The 21,392-nt window shown below is 36.3% G+C and overlaps 1 protein-coding gene and 1 long non-coding RNA gene across 2 annotated transcripts in view; one reads left to right on the top strand and one right to left on the bottom strand.

The window, feature by feature from the left end:
* Ptp36e (protein tyrosine phosphatase 36E) overlaps nt 1-21,392 on the bottom strand; it is a 476,599-nt gene that overhangs the window by 342,789 nt on the left and 112,418 nt on the right. The window lies entirely within an intron of this gene.
* Nucleotides 17,520-19,463, top strand: LOC143210362 (uncharacterized). Its single transcript, XR_013009241.1, has 2 exons — nt 17,520-17,596; nt 17,672-19,463. It is a non-coding gene; the product is annotated as an uncharacterized LOC143210362 (long non-coding RNA).

Raw genomic sequence — 21,392 nt, 5'->3', positions numbered from 1 at the left:
AAAAATTAAATGATTTTTTTCTACCCTTAATAATTTGATCACAATGGTGAAAAAAATGTATGATATGAAAGAGGTAAGTTCGAGTATTTTCGTATTTTTTTATCCGAATATCTTAATTAACAACCGAGAAAAAAAATGATACAGTTAAGGGTATTTACCCTCATATCACCCTTATACGAAGGGTTAGCGACTTAAAATTTTAGGGGGTTATCTTTCAACCTAAAACCATTGTTTTCCGCACAATATCAATAAAATTGCGGCTGGGGCCGCTGCACCTATCTTAGTCTGCTAGGCCCTTTATGTATAAAAGTAATTCGTTCTAGGACACACTATTATTCTCTGATGAGAGTAAATTCGACGTTTTTAGTAGCGATGGACGTAAAAAAGTTTGGAGGAAACAGATCACAGAATTCGAATCGCGAAATCTACGGCCGACTATTAAACATAATGGTGGGTCTGTATTAGTTTGGGGCTTTATGACATGTAGTGGAGTGAAAAACCTTGTGTTCATTGACGGAATAGTGGACAAAACAAAGTACTTAAAAATTTTGCAGGAAAACCTAAAAGACAGTGTATCAAAATTGAATTTACCAAGTAATTGCTAGTTTCAATCGGACAATGATCCTAAGCATACCGCTAAAATAGTCAAAGAATGGGTATTGTAGAATGTTCCACACGTGTTGCCACATCCACCGCAAAGTCCCGATTGAAACCCCATTGAACATTTATGGGATGAGGTAGATAGAAGATTGAGAAATACAGTTATTACTTCGAAAGAAGCGTTAAAACGAAATATTATTGCAATATGGCAATCAATAGATCCAACGGTTACTTTTAAGTTAGTTCACTCAATGGAAAACAGACTTACAATTAGGGCCGTTATAAAAGCAAACAGTGGTCCAACTCCCTATTAAAACTTTCAATTATTCAATTGAAATAACTGTTAAATGTTCCGTTCGAATACTTTTGCGTGTCACTTCTAGTACGTGTTTATAATAAATGTATTGTAAAAACGCTATATATTGTTGGATTATTTTCTGGTGTTACTTATGTAGTCTTAAGACAATACTTCACTAAGAAATACTTCAATGTAACATACATATTTCACTAGTTGAATGTTAGAATTGTCAGCATTCGAATACTTTCGCGTATGAGTGTATGTTCAAGTTTCGGACGCAAGTGAGGACAGCGTATGGTAAACAAAGAGACGCGAGCAGTCGCCGTCGTCGGCAGAGTTCAAAGGCCCGCGTGTTCGCTGTTCTTCCTTGCACCCGAAATTCTCATCGTCGATTAAACCACTAAATACAGTTGGAATTGTATCGTGTTTGGTGTTACTTTAATCAGAAAAATGCCAGAAATTAGTTGGTGAAGGTTCTATAAAAAAATAATGAGAAATAAAGAAGTTTTGTGTATTCTATTATGTCGATTAGTAGTAGTTCACACCGATACGCTTCGGCCGCGCGATCCGTATTTACATGCTCTCCTTCTCTACGTTTGGCTTTTCGTTTGTACTCTCGGCCGGTCGCGGTCGGCGCGGTAGACACAGCGCAGTCATAAAAAAAATAAAAATGTCAGTATGCGATAGTTGTCCGTGCAGAACACAGGCTGTTTGGCAATAATCGCGACTTTACTGTACATCATTTCGTACTTATTCAAATGTGTGATTAAAGGAAGAAATGAATGTCTATGTAGCTCCTGTACCTTGCAATCAATACAGACAATTTCTAGTTATCATTTATTGGTACAATCGTTACCGTTGTAGCAATGTGTTATTTTGTGCTCTTCAAAGCATTTAAAAAATCCATTCGAAAATAGTCGGGTAATTTAAGAAATGCAGTTTTGTATTCCGTCCAACTTTTTGATACAGTAACTTGTAATTAATTTATTTTTTGCGGGAATCAGTCGATAGGAAATGGAGAAATTCCGATGTTTGTACGCAACTTTTTCACCGAACACTCAACAAATTGAATTCTCCGAGTGCTATATTTACCTGGTAATGCACTCCGAGACTTTTTTTTGTTGCGAAAACTAAAATTGCCGCTATCAAGTCATCGTTTCGAGCCGATAGAACACATAGTATAAAAATCGCTATTAATTTAAGAGCAGTATCCCGCAAATTGAGTGTCCATGCTATTTCGAAGACTGGAAATACATCCGAACAAATACAGGGTGGGGCACCGTGCAAATGTAACCGCGAATTTTTTTGTGCGCCAATCGATGCAGCTTTTTATTCTCTACAAAAAAATATTAATCTATGTATCACAAAAAGTTATTATTGTAGTTTAGGAACTATTTTAATTTAAATATTACAAAGAACACCTTGGATGAAGAATAAAGTTCCCGAAGGAATGTATTCTTCTTAGCAATATTTGAATTAAAATAACTCCTAAACTAATCATTTTTCGACATACATAATACTTTTTTATAGAGAATCAACAGCTGCATCAAAGGCAATAGGATAAATATTGATGAGTAAATAGACCACTTGCGTTGTACCTAGAAAGTTCTAATAATCCCTTGAACGCAGCAAAAAAAAATATATAAAAAGCACGCTTTTGCATACACATTTTATAAGAAAGTATTCGAGTTGATCTGCTTTATCAATTCGTTCGGCACATCTACTGTTCCTTTCTTCAACATATGAAAAGCGTAAAAGTGGGTTTTTGAAGAAGACGTTTCCTCCTGAACCGGTTTTTCCCTTTCTGAGAAAGGAGAAACTCGCACATCCTACCTGTTCCCGGATTTGGCATACGACGCTGTTCTCTTTTTTAGAAATGTGAAAAACGCGACGGAGAAAACACATTTTCATGGTCCACACGAGACGAAGAAAATAAGAGAGATTTGCGACATAAATTGTTATATTTTTGTTAATCCCTGTAAGCTCGGAAATAATTACGCAAAAAATCCGCGGGTGATGTTCTCGTTCTGTGTTCATCCACTTTCGTTCTACGTTTTGAATCAACAACTTGTATTTTATTTTACTACGCTTATATTAGCTTGCCGAGTTGTCGTTGTTGTTGTGGTTGTATGCGTCAAATTTTGTAATCGTATTTTAAACCACTTCCCGATGAGCTAGAGACTTGAAACTTTAAACGTAGCTCAGAACTCGATGATAATGCAATATTAAAAAAAACAGATTTTTAAAAAAACTGTGCGTTCAGGAGAAAAAAAAGATTTTAATATTAACCGTCACACCTCGTCGCGCGACACTCGGTCATCGCGTTCAGCGATCCCCACACCGTGCGCTAGCGCTCCCTACTCCACTACAAGTTCCCACTCCGACCCTTCCCCACTCCACTGACCCATTTCGCACCGAAGGAGCTCAGTCAGTGTGGTGTTCCGTTCATTCAGTTCCATTTCGGACAATTTCGGACTCCATCAAGAGACGTTGTCTCTCGGAGTCATCCCCTCATTCTATCTCGCGTATTTTCGTATTTTGCGTTTCTACAGGGTGTCGCACCCGATTTCGACATCTTGATTTTCTTGCTATTGTTACTCATAGCAAAAAATGTTTCAGCAGAGGCTTGAGTGGTATCGACTGGAGCATATTTTGATGCTATTAGTTTTTTCGTGAGTGGACGCGTAAAGGTCATATAAAGATCAACTTTATTTTTTTAAATGGAATGATGTAGTTACGCGGGGAAGGTGCCTCGAATAGCTCCGGAGCTACTCGTTGGATCTACCTGCTATAGTACACATAGCATGGAATTTTACAAATTCTACATTTACAGTCAGTGCAAGCAAAACTATTTTATCTGTCTTCATTATATTATAGTACAGATCTTATGTATTACATTTTAACGGTTCATTCTATAGTTTCAATATGAGAAGAGTAGATGTTTAATTACGAACGAAGCCAATTAATTCATCATGTTGATAATTTTGATGCGCCTTACTTACATATATCTGCTATTTTCATCAGCCAAAAAGCTGTCTACTGGCGCTACTTTTATTATTACAGATCTCTTTTCTCAGTTTCGAGGCGTGCAATGGTAAAATGGTGAATTTGACCGCGTCGGTCCGCGAGGAAAAAAGCGAACAGCTGAACTCAAAGTGGAGCAAGAGGAATCACCAATTAGGACGACGAACGGGGTGAAATAGTGCTCAGTGTTCCTGAATAAATCGTATTGTATGAAAACAAGAAAACAGATTCGACAAAACCCACGTTGGACGCAATTTCGTGCACACGAACCGCGGCAGAAACCTTAAAAATATAAAGTTATAATTTTGGAACGCGAACGTCACTTCCGTATTTCGTGTAGACGTTCGCCAATGAATCTACAGACATAAGCTGTACATTTTCGTCTTTGGCAACTATTAAAAATCGCTTTCCTGAGTTTAGTATTCGAAAAATTATATATTCTTTGGCATAGAAATTCGCTGGACCTCGTTACCTTATAAATGAATTTTATAACAAAAACATACTGTCATGACTATGTCTGTCTCGCAAGGTCACAAAATGTCTCGCGGGACAGTAGAGTCCGCCCATCCGCCCACCACCTGACGCAGCCGTAGTCCCAATGTATTCTGGTTTTCGAAGCCGTTTCCGCACGAATTTTAGGAATTTTTTTTAGAAAAATCTGTTGAACGTATCGTGTTAGGATTTTACACACATATTTATTGGTATTTGAAATGCACATTCGACTTTCAGAAGTACAAAACATAAAAATTACATGAGTCACATATTTTTTATGGAGCATGTTTCGAAAAACGTGAGTCAAAAGAAAAATATTTGAATATGTAGAATGGCAGGTACAGTTGACAATGATTATACATATGTACTATATTAACTCGTACCTCTAAAACAACTTATGTTTAATATATGTTTAATTTTAATATTATTTAATATTTATGTTTAATATATTATGAAACAACTTATTTAACCAGTTGGTTTACAATTCAATTTTAAGATTCCAGACTAAGACGTACCATTTAATTTTGCCTATATACCCTCTGTATGCGCCATAGTCGAAAATAAGCTAATTTTCATTAACTAATTACTGTTACATGTCATGTTATGAGTCTTAGTCACAGTGAAGTATTTAATTTGATGATGTTTTCGATGCTACCGTTTCGATCATTTTGTAAATCTAGCAATTTTGCAATAAACTTTTCTTCTTTCCTAACGTTTAAGTATCTGAACTAGTATCTTAAGTAGTTTAGGTATCCTAACAGTTAAGTATCTTGTGAATAGTCAAACTTGGCATACGAGATCCCTGACGTCTCTGACACGTCATTTTAATAACTCAAGATTAAAAAAGATAAAGTTTTTATCACATAACAATTATTCTAGCAACATTCTCAAATCTAGTAGATCCTAATAGAATTTTGTTTACTAAACATTCACCGAGCCACAACCGATCAAATTAGCAGATTCAAAATTGTACCCCACAATTATTAAAATTACGAAGATGCTTCCATTAGAAATGATAAAATAAATTTCGTGATTCCAGCACGTATTACACTGTCCAACAGCCAAAAAGTATTTCGATTCCCACTACGCGATTCTTGTAGAGTTTTCCGCGCCGATTCCGAATCTGGTTTTAATTTTTTTCCTATACGTCCAGTTTTTGAGAAAATGGAGTTTAAAAAAAAGACATATTTTTCAACTTTAAACAAATATTGCGATGTTATTATAAAAGATATTGAATTGTTCTTTACAGCAAAAGATTCTGTAGACTTTCCCGAATACAGTGATATCCAATATTAATACATTACGATTGTTTAAACATGTTTAAACAATGATTAAAGACGGAGATGCACCACTTTTGCACCAATTTTTGCGGATATTTTCGAATTTATCTCAAAAAATAAGGGTCCAGCGAAAAATTGAACTATACCACGCGAAAGAGCAGACTTTTATCTTGAGAAAGCCCCCTGTGAAGTTTGCATGGTCGACGTTTTCTTCGAACCAGAAAGCAAAATATCTTCGCCCGACATGAGTTGTCACCAGTGGCGCTCACCACCAGAACGGTCGTTCGCCGCTCCGTATCAGAGTGGCCAGACGAGTCCGACCTTGGGACTCGCGAGGGGAATACAGTACCCCTTCTCTGATGACCAGCAATATGCGCAAGCGCGACGGGGATCGAGTAAGGCACATGGGAGACACGTTGCGCTTGCGCGATGGGGACGCAACAATGACAGATGACATATTAGAAGTTTTAGGTTATTGCCGCATATCGAACCTATTACCTAATGAAATGAATCATATGAATCGTTCTAGATATTATCAACATTCTTTATTATAAATAAAATGAATTGTAACATGTGGGAGTTTCAGTTGTGAAATGAAGTATGCTTATTATGTATAATATGTATGTTGAAAAAAATGTTGAAATCTGTACTACTGAGTTACATTCCAGTAAAATCCTAAATGTCCTAAAAATAAATCATAATCTATTTTAACACTTTTAAGGAATGGACATAGCAAGTTTTGAAACTACCTTTTTCAATGCATATCTTAAAAAGTTGTAGTGAGATTTATTAATGAACTCTACGAACTGAACACTCAGAGCATCACATAACACAATCAAATACAATACGATACAATGAAATATAATAAACAAATACACACACACACCAAAATAAGCAAACAAATACTCAATATATATCACTGTCATTGCCGCTATTCTCAGTTTCACCAGCGAGCAAGGTTCCAGGTGATTTTTTTGGTATTTCTTCTCTATTGTACATTTGGGCATTAAATAATTCTAACATCTGATCTGTTATTTGGAAACTGGAAGCATCAATTTGTTTTGATTGCAAATATAATTTAATACGTGTAAGATCGCGAATCGTGTGTGTATCTAACATGTTTCTTTTTTTTATCTTTTATGTCTGTTATAATGGAAAAATATCTTTCCACATGTGCATTTGAATGCGGCAATGACAAGCATATTAACGCAAGTTTTGCAATTTCATCGTACAACAAATTATCAGATTCATCCTTTAAATTCCTAACGGTGCTCCAAAATTCAACAACATCTAATCGTTTCAACTTATTTCTTTCTCGTGCGGTAGGTTTTATGCCTAATAAGAACCACTGGTGTAACACTTTTTTAGCTATCACTTTGGATGGAAATTTATTTAAAAGAATGTCTATTTTAACTTCTGACTGTTTAGCGAAATATAAAGCTATTTCTGGACACACACGCTTCGCGATCTTACACGTATTAAATTATATTTGCAATCAAAACAAATTGATGCTTCCAGCTTCCAAATAACAGATCAGATGTTAGAATTATTTAATGCCCAAATGTACAATAGAGAAGAAATACCAAAAAAATCACCTGGAACCTTGCTCGCTGGTGAAACTGAGAATAGCGGCAAGGACAGTGATATACATTGAGTATTTGTTTGCTTATTTTGGTGTGTGTGTGTATTTGTTTATTATATTTTATTGTATCAAATTGTATTTGATTGTGTTATGTGACGCTCTGAGTGTTCAGTTCGTAGAGTTCATTAATAAATTTCACTCTTGGCGGACAGCTTCACTGGCAATAACTGAATAGTTCTTATTTGAACGCCCACGCCAGTCATCCTTTCCCGTAGCGTATATGTATATCTAGCTGATAGGCTATATTGTCCTACAATTTTATTGTATATCACTGTATTATGTATAATATATTTATTATATTCACACAATATTTTTAGTTCTACAATTTGTGTCATCTTCCCAATACTAAACTTTTTAAGATATGCATTGAAAAAGGTAGTTTCAAAACTTGCTATGTCCATTCCTTAAAAGTGTTAAAATAGATTATTATTTATTTTTAGGACATTTAGGATTTTACTGGAATGTAACTCAGTAGTACAGATTTCAACATTTTTTTCAACATACATATTATACATAATAAGCATACTTCATTTCACAACTGAAACTCCCACATGTTACAATTCATTTTATTTATAATAAAGAATGTTGATAATATCTAGAACGATTCATATGATTCATTTCATTAGGTAATAGGTTCGATATGCGGCAATAACCTAAAACTTCTAATATGTCATCTGTCATTGTTGCGTCCCCATCGCGCAAGCGCAACGTGTCTCCCATGTGCCTTACTCGATCCCCGTCGCGCTTGCGCATATTGCTGGTCATCAGAGAAGGGGTACTGTATTCCCCTCGCGAGTCCCAAGGTCGGACTCGTCTGGCCACTCTGATACGGAGCGGCGAACGACCGTTCTGGTGGTGAGCGCCACTGGTGACAACTCATGTCGGGCGAAGATATTTTGCTTTCTGGTTCGAAGAAAACGTCGACCATGCAAACTTCACAGGGGGGTTTCTCAAGATAAAAGTCTGCTCTTTCGCGTGGTTTAGTTCAATTTTTCGCTGGACCCTTATTTTTTGAGATAAATTCGAAAATATCCGCAAAAATTGGTGCATCTCCGTCTTTAATCATTGTTTAAACATGTTTAAACAATCGTAATGTATTAATATTGGATATCACTGTATTCGGGAAAGTCTACAGAATCTTTTGCTGTAAAGTACAATTCAATAGCTTTCATAATAACATCGCAATATTTGTTTAAAGTTGAAAAATATGTCTTATTTTAAACTCCATTTTCTCAAAAACTGGACGTATAGGAGAAAAATTAAAACCAGATTCGGAATCAGCGCGGAAAACTCTACAAGAATCGCATAGTGGGAATCGAAATACTTTTAAAAAGTTGAAATTTGTTGGACAGTGTTATTATAAAAATTGCGAAAAATCTATATAAATTCAGTCTTGTAATTGTTATAGCACAAAAGGTATATGTACCAGTGTTAATATTGTAGTAAATATTGATTTCCTGGCAGTAGCCAAAGAGACTGTTAATGCCGATAAGATGAAGGACGAGTTTTCATTGTTAATTTGTATTTTTGCATCACATGTAGATTGCGAAATGTACAGTTGGACACGCTGTTCCTCTGCATAGTTTTCCAATAAACGCGATATGTTATTGAAATGTATACGTGTGAGAGTCGGTGGCAGCCAGCGTGAGCAAACGGAAGGTAAATCCAACTTTTCGTTAGAAAGTTACCGGTACTAAATGTGTTTGTGTTCACAGCTGTCTGGCACAAGAACCAGGTATGTAACTGCGTAATGCATACTGAACGGTACGTATGCAGCGGCCTATGAAATATGATATTATAAAGCATTCGAGCTTACACGGCGGAGCAGATGTGTCAGAGCCGAGGCACAACAGTGATATCATTGCTGAATGTAATGATTAGACTATGGACTTTATGCATCCATAGGTAGCAGATTGCCGGTACCCACAGAAATCCTTTGTTGTAACACGACGGTGGCTGTCAGTTGCTGTTTGCTCTATTTCCTGCAAAATAAACCTTCGACCAAATGGTTTTGCGAACGATCACAAAGCTATTGGAGATACGGTCATTGTTGAACGTCGCTCGAAGCCACTTTCCAATTGTTTCTTCGTCCAACCACACGCGTGAGGCTCCTTGAAGTTAGCCCCTCACTCTTGCAGAATTAAATAATTTCAACAGTTAAAAAATAAGACAGAAAATTGAAACGATTTTTTTTATAGTCCCCCACTTTCCATTTCTTTTAATTTTTTCTGTTGTGCTAAGCTGTGCTAATTGTAAAGCTGAAAACGCCGCGCATGCGCGAAAAAACGTATTCCGTCTGGGCACACTGGCCTGACTTAAAATATTGAATGGTTAGCTCGATTGCACGCTTGCTCGCCAGCACACACAACACGACGCAACGTGACGCAACGAAGACGGTTCCCGCGTAAAACCCGCTACGGGTCCCGACCAGGCTTGCTATATTCCGCGCGTGCCAGGCCCCTTACCGCTGCGCCCCTCGCCGCGGTACTAAGCTGAGCCCGCCCCACTCTTCCCACTACACTGACGCGTACCGCGTGGAGCAAGCTAAGTTAGCGGTACGCGTCAGTGTTAGTGGGAAGAGTGGGGCGGGCTCAGCGTAGTACCGCGGCGAGGGGCGCAGCGGTAGGGGGCCTGGCACGCGCGGAATATGGCAAGCCTGGTCCCGACAATGCCCGACCGGTGACGACTCGACCGAATACACGCCCCGCTTCAGCTCCACATGATGCAGCAAAAGAATGCAACCTCACAACTTTTGAACCATTGATCATGCAGGATGGAAACTTGGATTCTTCTCGTCCAAATCTACTGGATAACATAGGAAAAAGGCAAAAATGTATAGAAGAAACGAAAAAATTTCTGGTTGCGCAAGGAAAAGTTTACCCACCTGATTTTCTTTGTTACCCCATTACTACCCAGTGCTTCGATTGTGCCCAAATTTTCTCGCGCAGGCGCGAGAAATCAGTGACGTATCTACTATTGGGTAGCAGAGCGGCCAGAGCCCTGAGGCAGTTATATTGGCGGGAATGTACCGAAATAATCTTACCGCACAAAAAGACTCCAGGACGTGTCCTACGAGTTACAAAATATACACAAATACACCTGGTATACACCTGGTATACAACATTTTTTAGAATCAAATCATATAAATTTTTTAAAGTTCTGCGGGGTGCTCAAGGAATCCCATTTTATCAAGAAACTCACGTTACTGAGGCTGAAATCGCCGCGCATGCGCGAGAAAAGTTGGGCTCAACCGAAGCACTGTTAGTACCTGCTATGTCAACACATGAGGTTGGAAATTGGCACAAAATATTTTCTTTGAAATAAAGAATCCGCTTTGCAGGGGCGGATTAAGCGGTAAGCGGACTAAGCAGCCGCGGGGGCAGAAAATGTTTAACTTGGAAAATTTTGCAACAGCCCTGGCTACTGTTAAGAGGTATCTTTGCTAAAAAAAGGGTCATTCATTGTGTTGTATCTTATTTACTCCCCGGTAAAATAATGGAACAAATCTAGAAACCAACTATTGAATTTTCGTTTTTGGATATAACTTTATGAGAGTTTTTCTTGAAACTCTTTCTTTTAGGGTGGGCCCCGAAATTTTGACCGCTTGGGGCCCCCACTTGTTTTGATCCACCACTGCTGATTTGAAGTCGTTCGCGTTACATCACGGCTGTCTCTACACGCTACTGTGCATATGTAGTAGCTTGATCGGACCAGCTGATCGGGCTGATGTTCTGTCACTAGAGACGATCGTGGCAATCCTCGCGAAGGATACTAATTGTCATGATTAATCGAGTCGACAAATTTTGGAGTGGCACAATGGTAGAAGATTCTGCCGTTTGCACAACTCATCGACTGAAGGACAATCACGTGAAAGGAAATCAATAGCATTCCCTCGAAGACAGAATCGAGCACGTGACAATAAGGCTGAAGCTGGTGTGCAAAAAGCGGATACATACCCCGAATGCTTCCGATAGGTAGATCTAAGAACATGGACGAGTATCTATAGTTACAGGCAGAGTTGGGCAAAAATTTAATCAACGATTGACGACTTTTCTATTTCAATCGTTAATCGCAATTAACAATTAATCTCTTCGTTTAGTCGTTAATTGTGGTTAACGATTAAATACTTATTAATCGTTAATTGCGATTAACGATTAAATTTCTACTTTAGTCGTTAATTGATTAATAATTAATGATTAACTGCTGAAATTTCGAAATGAAATACGTAATCAGAACTGTATGAATACTGAAAAAAATGTAAACTGAGTTTAGGTGAATTGTCATTTGGTCTATAATACAAACTCTGTTTACGTGCTTTTATGTTTGAAGTTATTATTCCTGCAAAACTACGACCATGTTTTTGTTTAAATATATTATTATTTCTGTCAATTCTCCATCCGCTCTCTGTCTCTCTCTCTCTGCCTCCTTATTACAATTTATGGATAGACCGTGAGGCGATTAACTTCAACAATTGATTAAATCATCCGATTTTTCGACGATTCCTTTTTTTAATCAACGATTGACGATTAACTTCATCAATCGATCGAATCAATCGTCGATTCTTCAACGATTTCTTTTTTTAATCGTACACATTAATCAATCAATCATGATTAAAATTTTAATCGATTAATACCCAACTCTGGTTACAGGTTACACGGAAGAAGTATTGCTCGAAATTACCTGGAAATCTGCGGTAAACTCTAACGAGTTTTTCGTTTCACCCCACGCCTCTTAACGGGTGAGGAGCCCACTTTTTGTGGCCAAAACTGTGGGTGATCACAATAAACGAGTCGCGGATTAGACAAAGAAATGAATAACTGTTTAATAAGTAGATATTGAATTGAATAATTACAGTAAGATGTTTTATCACAAACTCTCGCGACACGTGTTTCGCACAACGGTCTCTCTCTATCTCTTTACTCTCACTTCGTCTCACTCTTAGTTCTCTCTCACAATATATCGATGTTTGTTCTCTCGCGTTTCGTGGCATACCATCCGCTCTCCCGGTTCTCGCTCGCAACGTACCCAAAACATAAACATTATAGAACATAGAATGACATCCACACAGCATGCTTCCAATATACATATAACCTAATGTCTTATTCTCATCGCGTCTCGCACCTAAAACCTAATCCACAAAAACAATTGTAACGTTATTTCAAGGTTTAATGTTATGTTATTATAGGTCGTTGAATTCGTATCGATAGCAGTTAGAATATTATGAAGTAACAAATTTATGTTAACATTTAAAAAATTGAGGTGACCTTCATTTTTTATAAAAAAATGTTTCTTTAAATTTGTAGAAAAGAGAATACTCATCAACTTTTGTTGGACACATTTTTTGTCAGATTATTAAAGATATTTGGAAAATTGTGGTAAAAATGCTTTCAATGATTTGGAAACACGTTTTTTGTGGCCAAAATTAGTTATACCTAATATAGCGGTAATTATTTACAAAAGCACCACCCTCTCCGATTTTGATAAAATTTATATATGATATAGATATGGACATTTTGAACAACTTTTTCCTTTTCCAATATAGGGGGGTCGCTTTTAGTTTTCGAGATATTTGCAAAAAACTATCGCGAATACTGTATTGAATTTTTCGCATTCCTGGACACTCCGCTGCAACGTAGACCTGTTTAGGTGCGGCGTTTGTTTACATTTTGACGCTGTAGAGATAAGAGAGAAAACAGGGGGGCGGAAAGGGCCAGCCTGACACCACACACACCCACCCAGTGCTTAACACGCACCCACTGTTTCTAAATTATACTCTAGATTCTTACGTATTTTCATGTGCTGATTACAAATATGATAGTGAAAATTGGTGCAAATGTTAATTTCTTAACGGAAACCTTCTTTTTAAAAACACTGGGTGCGTCTTAAGCACTGGGTGGGTGTGTGTGGTGTCAGGCTGGCCCTTTCCGCCCCCCTGTTTTCTCTCTTATCTCTACAGCGTCAAAATGTAAACAAACGCCGCACCTAAACAGGTCTACGTTGCAGCGGAGTGTCCAGGAATGCGAAAAATTCAATACAGTATTCGCGATAGTTTTTTGCAAATATCTCGAAAACTAAAAGCGACCCCCCTATATTGGAAAAGGAAAAAGTTGTTCAAAATGTCCATATCTATATCATATATAAATTTTATCAAAATCGGAGAGGGTGGTGCTTTTGTAAATAATTACCTATGTGTGTATAGTGTTGTCGAATATCTCGTGTGTCCAGTTCTTAATACATATCTATATGTATAAAACTGAAACGTACAGGCATCAGCAGCTCGAACCTATACTATATTCCCTTTTTTTAATGACTAAATTTTGAAATTAAACAATCATCATGTCAAACATATGTAAGCACTTATTTAGAACCTTTCAAAAAGGTTAAATTCTTAAAGTTTGCACTATTTCTATATTGATTAAAAAATACTAGAAACTAGATTATATAGAATTATAATCTAATTATTAATTATAATTAATTAGATATATAATTAATTATAATTATATAATCTATATGTTATTATATAGAATTATACATATAATACACATAAATTGTATAGAACGCATTCAATTTTACTTTGAATTTTATGATATTGTGTCTTTTTAAAACGCTGTATCTCATCACTAGATTGCAGATCTTTATGCATTTATAGCAAAATTGAGTAGATGAAATTCGAAATTGTTGAAAAATCTTAGAAATTGAACATGTAAATATATGATTTCTCCTCTATTAGAATCATTAAGAGAAGAAATAACATTCGATTTAATTTCTGTTTCTTGCAAACAATTTTTATTTTGCATAAGTTCAGCAGTGTACTCATCACAGAATCATCTGAAATGAATAATATTTTGGATTTGGCAGTTTTAAAGATTTGTCAGTTCATAGGGAACAAATTGTTCCAATACATTAAACTTGAAAAATTGACTTTTGGCCACAGAAAAGCGGGCTTCTAGCCCACTGTGCAATGGAATAACCTTTTTAAAGAACCAAACAATTTTAGCATTTTTTTAAGGAGTTAAGAGGATTAGTTTACTAGATGATAAATTTCGATTTGCCGGAATTGTGGAGGAAATAGTAGTAGTTGTTTTTTTACGATAGTAGATGTTCTAGGCGGGTTCTAATTCACTTTTCACTTCACGGGAGAGCGGTACCGCCACTTCACGGGAGAGCGGTACCGCCGAGCGGTATTGCACGAGCATATATTACGTCATATTTTTAATGGAATTATTGCATCATGTTTTTGGGGGAGGGGGAGGGGGGGAAATACAGCCCATATCTTGAAAGATGGGGGAGGGGGGGCAGTTTCCAGGTATTGCATTCAAGACCAGTTTCCTGGTATTGCCTGGTGAGGGGGAGAGGGAGGGGTGATCCTTGGGAACGTGTCCGAACGTGTTTATGTTTTCACGTCTCTACATGCAAGACTGTTTATGTCTGTCATCGCCATGCAGCTATCGTAAAACACTCATTTGAACGGAGTTCAATGAACTTCTTGTTTAATTTCATAAATATATAGAACGGCCCCCTCTGAAAGATTTATGTAAGGGGACCATACAGCCAGTCAATAATTTTTCTCAACATCGATTTGTCAAACTTGAGGTAAAACACTCATTCGAACGGAGTTCAATGAACGTCTTGTTTAATTACATAAATATATACAACGGTCCCCTCTGAAAGATTTATGTAAGGGGACCATACAGCCAGTCAATAATTTTTCTCAACATCGATTTGTCAAACTTGAGGTAAAACACTCATTTGAACGGAGTTCAATGAACGTCTTGTTTAATTTCATAAATATATACAACGGTCCCCTCTGAAAGATTTATGTAAGGGGACCATACAGCCAGTCAATAATTTTTCTCAACATCGATTTGTCAAACTTGAGGTAAAACACTCATTTGAACGGAGTTCAATGAACGTCTTGTTTAATTTCATAAATATATACAACGGTCCCCTCTGAAAGATTTATGTAAGGGGACCATACAGCCAGTCAATAATTTTTCTCAACCACGATTTGTCGAGGCCCAGCGGTTTTTCTCACGTGCGGAGATTTCGATGAACGTATAATCTCACGAGTTCGATGAACGTCTTGTTTAATTTCGTAAATATACAACGGTCCCCTCTGAAAGATCTTCTTATCGATGTAGTGCAAGAGGACCGTGTCACTGTTTCTGTCTGCCATCGCCATACAGCCAGCTATCGTAAACATTCATTAAAAGTAGCATTTCAAATAATTTCATACATCTTTTTATCGTAGTTGGTTGGGGATGGTAAGAATGAATGAACAGGACGCGATGGAACGCGAAGTCTTCGCAAACGTTCCATTAATGATTAACTGCTGGAACTTCGAAATGAAATACGGAATCAAAACTGTATGAATACTGAAAAAAATGTAAACTGAGTTTCTCTTGAGATATATTTCTGTCAATTCTTCATCTCCGCTCTCTGTCTCTATCTCCCTGGTTATTACAATTTATGGATAGACCGTATGGTGATTATTAACTTCATCAATCGATTGAATCAGTCTTCGATTTTTCGATGATTTCTTCTTTTAATCATACACATTAATCAATCTTGACTAAAATTTTAATCGATTAATGCCCAACTCTGGGGTATTTGGCCGAAAATCTAGAAAGAAGTCAATTTCTAAATTTTTCCGTTTGTCATGGAATTTTTTCTATCCAACGTAGCTAAAGGTCGCTTGATAGTATACTTCATTGAAAGCCAAGAGATTTTACGCCACGCTTTCTGAAACAGCATCCGTTCATTGGCAATTTTCAAGGGTTTCGAGGAAAATTGTGTAAATTCTTGTATTACAGAAGTTTTTCAGTTAGGTGTACAGAGCACTTTCGCACAGATTTCATTTTGTTATCATTTAAATTAGTATAGTTATTAATATTTGTGAACATAATCAATCATGCTGTAAATTTTTTACGATTATAAAGTTTATCGACGATTTTGTTATCGAGCGGAGATTTCGACGAACGTATAATCTCACGAGTTCGATGAACGTCTTGTTTAATTTCGTAAATATACAACGGTCGCCTCTGAAAGATCTTCTTATCGATGTAATGCAAGATGTAAGAGGACCGTGTCGCTGTTTCTGTCTGCCATCGCCATACAGTCAGCTATCGTAAACATTAAGAGTAGCATTTCAAATCATTTCTTCCATCTTTTTATTGTAGTTGGTGGGGATGGTAAGAATGAATGAACAGGACGCGATGGAACGCGAAGTCTTCGTGAACGTTCCATCGTTGCAAGCGTTTGTCGTGTTGAGATTCAAAGATCAACCATTTTTCCATACGTGACGGTTTTCGCGTACTGCCCGTTGGACTTGTTGCGTGTGTGTGGAATATTATATGGAGATATTTTTTACATTAGTGGGTAGGGGTATCCATTATAAATTGCTCGTAACAGTCGTCGTATGAAGTTATACCATAAGAAAAAACGTCGACAATCAGGATCGCTATACGAAGTTACATCGCGTGTGTGTTTTTATCATCCGACCAGCCAACTTCGCGCATCCCCATTTCTTCAACGGTAAGTACAATAAAAAAAATTAATAAACGATGTAAAATCTAGTGGAAAAAATTGTGGAAAAAAAATTTATATGCAAAGAATTAGCTATGATCGATGTTTGTCACGACGGCTCGTTCGAACTCTCCGAATTTCGCTTGGGGAAGAACTTTCGTTGTTTATCCGACGCCGACAAAAAGTCTGCATGGTATGTCAGCAATTTCATACACGGGATTCCATTTAAAGATTTCGGTTATGAAAAATATCAACAGCACGATATATTCGATGTAATTCAAAATTTTGTGTGCGATTACGCGAATCCTGTCGTAGCGTACAAAGGTGGATGTTTCGAGAGAGACATCCTTCGAAAAATGAAAATAAACTCGATAAATTTGGAAGATTTCAACTCTCCGAAATACGATGTACTAGTTCACGATCCCGTGTATGAAATTGCTGATGACGGACCGTGTCGACTTCACTGTTGGCAACCGACAAAAAACATCACATACCATTGCAGTCTGCGCGAAGTACAAACATTTCGAGCAGGGGTTAACAATTATAAAAACACGTAAAGTATCAGTTATAAAGACGCGACTTTGAATTTTTTCCACGTCAAAACCACAAACACCTCTTTTTACGTTTTTTATTTTTTTCACACAGCGTTTCACAGTGATTGCGAAATTGGAGATTGATTCTGGGCGAAGCGCGGTATGGACGTCTGAGGATTCGTCAAAGAATCGTCGCTCGAAGGTAAATAAATTTTCAAAGAAAAAATATCCCAAAGTATATAACATGATATATAACTGTCTATCTGTCTGTTCGCAGGAAACAAAAATAATGAAGACAAATGACAAGAAATTCGCTGCAATAATTATATTTTAATTATTTTTTAATACTTGTATATTTGTATAATTAAAGAGTAGATAAGAGTAACTTTTCACTAATGTAAAAAATATCTCGCTGTATAGGAAGGGGGCGATATTATTACTGTAATTGTTTTCTTTTTAATAAATACGAGTTAATTGTATGAGTAGGAGGACGAGGCGGAGGAGGAGGATTGGTTTTAAATAAAAAATAAGATCTTTCTTATAATTTTTTTATTTGATAAATTATGAAACAGCTAACGAATGAACAGTGCGAGGCACTTATCAACGCAGCGCATTGCAACATTTGTGAAAAACCATGTGAGGAAAAGGATATACGGGTGCGCGATCATTGTCATCTAACAGGACGATATAGAGGCCCCACGCATCAAGATTGCAATTTAAATTACAAAAATTCGTTTTGCATTCCCATAGTTTTCCACAATTTATCCGGGTACGATTCACATTTCATTATCGAAGAAATAGCTAATGCGTTTGAAGGTAGTGTCAACGTATTACCAATAACTAAAGAAAAGTATATTTCATTTACAAAAATGTTGAAGATCAGCAATCAGATTCGCGTAATTGTATTAAATTACGATTCATCGATTCGTACAAAAATGTTTGAACACAAGTCTCGACAAATTAGCATCTTTCCTCGACACAAACAAATTGACAATTTTACGCGTTCCGAATTTCAAAATCTTTCCATAGAAAATTTCATGTTGTTGACGCGAAAGGGTGTCTCTTTCCATACGAATATCTCGATTGCGTAGATAAATTAGACGATCTTTGTTTGCGAGTCATTTTACAGTTCGTTGACAGGCGAAACCGTATCCGAACGTGATTATTAGACTGCGGATCTTTATGAAAAATAAAAATTGTCTTCATAAATTGCACAACATAGGAGCCAAATAGAAATATAATTTTTTCTCTAATGATATTAATTAGCTGAAACGAGTACATTGATATTTTTAAATCCTGTTAACCTGTCCACTGCTTTAAATTGCACATACTCATTTTTGCCATATATGTATAAAATCCGCAGTCTAGTGATTATGTGCATGCCGAGAATGTGTGGAAGCGTTTCAACACAAAAAGTTTGGGTGAATACAGCGATCTGTGTTTGAAAGCTGATGTTTTGTTACTGGCTGATGTTTTTGAAAATTTTCATAAAAACTTGTATTAAGAGCTACAGTTTAGATCCACCATATTATTACACTTTACCAGGTTTCACGTGGGATGCTATGCTAAAACATATAAAATTAGGTTTGAATTATTAACACAGTGGGCCGGATCGAGAAATTTAGTGACATTTCACGAAAGAGTCGACTCTCTCTCTCTCTCTCTCTCTCTCTCTCTCTCTCTCTCTCTCTCTCTCTCTCTCTCTCTCTCTCTCTCTCTCTCTCTCTCTCTCTCTCTTTCTCATATCGATTTCTAATAAATTTATATTGCCTCCTAAATGTCCATCAACATCGAAGCTGAAAAAATTAATGTTCGTTCACAAAAACTGTAGTTAATATAAATTCACAAAGATAGACATTTTGGGATGCAGTATTTTTCAGCCAAAAAAATTGCTTCTTTTCATCGAGGTGTCCTGATTACCCTATTTAATATTTATTCTGGGTCTTTTGTGTAAATGAAAAACAGTCCTTTGCGGTAACAATTAACGCCGTTAGTTGAGGATGGTTGCTCGCAATGTATTAAAAATTAATATTTAATGAAATGAATAAAATCTATATACTTTCTTAGAATTTGCAAGGTGTATTTTTTAGAGGACCTAACTGGACCTAATCGTATAAACAGATCATTTTCATTAGACCTTCCTCTACATATCCCCACAAAAAAATCATATCCGAACCGATCCGATCTTGGAAATTATGATTGTTTAAAGTTATCGGGGACGTCTCACCTGACGCATAGCAACTCACATACATTAAATACCATCCAAATATGAATATTTTTGCAATTGCATTAAAAGTTCGTACCTACCTAAAACAAGTATGTAATTTTTAACAATAATATAGTTAATCTATTAATTTTATTGTTAAAAACATAACGAACGGTAATAATATAACTGGACTAAGAGTTTCATAGTTTTCCTTAGTGAGTATCACTGTTTTTGGGTAAGTATATCTGTCAATTTATCTATGCAGATAAAGCAGTATGTTAATTAGATTACATTTTATATCTGACAATATTTGTTGAATATAATAATTTTAATCTCAGTTTTTATGCCTGCAGATATCCAGAAGCTGCAGATTTAATAATTAATTAAACTAAACAAATGGACCAAAAGTTTACCTGTGAACATCAATTTAGAAACGTTTTGCTAAGATTAATTGGCTTATCTTTTATATTTGTTATATTTTTGTTCATATTTTCATCTTTTATAAACACATTACACATACATGAAATAATACGAAATAACAAAGGTTGTAATATATAGAATGAACATGATCTTAAAACAATTAAATTGAAAAAATTATTTATAATTATTATAAAAAATATCTTTTGACACGCTTGTGAGGCGTTTTTACCTTCTCGAATTTATATTTTACGTATTCTATAAAACATTACATGTATGAAATGTAAATATAAAATACATGTTTAGTAAGAGTAAAAAATAGTTTGGGAGATTATACTTAAACAATTTTATTTTAATACAAAAAATCAATGAAAATTAATTAACAATTATTGTTTAACAATATAGAAAAAATTTTATTTGTTAACAGTTAAGATTGACTATTTTTTAAATGAATTTTAGTGCAAATTTCATCCCGATATCTCTTATGGTTCTAGAGTTATAACAAAATGTCACTAAATTTCTCGATCCAGCCCATTGTGAGTCACCATGACTCCGCGAATACATAGGATTAAATACCCTGTTTAGAACAAATGCCACTAACGTTCTTGAAAAGAAATTTTGTACAAATTGATGAACAACGCGGTATTCGGTAAAACTATGGAAAAATGTTCGGAATCATGTAGACGTAAACCTCGTGACACGTTGGGGATGGGCTACATGGTGCAGAGGCAATGATCGCGAAACCAAATTTTCCATAAACGCTATGGATTTTCCGAAAACTTTTTTTCAAGAAACCAATCTATGTGGGTATGTGCATATTAGATATATCCAAAACCTGCTTGTACGGATTTGATCATGAGTACATGGTTCCTCGATATGGTAAAACCTGTAAGGTAATGTACACAGACACCGACAGCATAATTTATCATATTATGTGTGAGGTCATTTATGAAACCATGAGACGCGATATTAACTGTTTCGACACAAGTGATTATCGATAGAGAATAGGTATAATTTCCTACTTGTAAATAAAAAGGTTCCCGGCTTGATGAAAGACGAGAACAATGGGATGATAATGATGAAATTTGTCGGACTGAGAGCAAAAATGTACACATTGCGTGTAGATGGAAAATCTGATACAAAAAAAAGCAAAAGGTGTAAAGTCTAACGTCGTAAGGACAACAATATCGTTTGATGATTACATGGGATGTTTGCAAGATGAAATAGCTATGAGTCGTACACAGACATCCATACGATCGAAATTGCACAAAGTGTTCGACGATCGGCTGGAGAACTTCGGAATAAGCTTCCAGGACAATATTAAGAAATTACGTGTAAAAGAAACGCGTCGACCAATCTTGAGAGAGAGATCCAT

Source organism: Lasioglossum baleicum, chromosome 7 (assembly GCF_051020765.1).
Source record: "Lasioglossum baleicum chromosome 7, iyLasBale1, whole genome shotgun sequence".
Taxonomy (NCBI): domain Eukaryota; kingdom Metazoa; phylum Arthropoda; class Insecta; order Hymenoptera; family Halictidae; genus Lasioglossum; species Lasioglossum baleicum.
The sequence above is the reverse complement of the archived record's forward strand: the minus strand, read 5'-3'. Positions and strand labels throughout refer to the sequence as shown.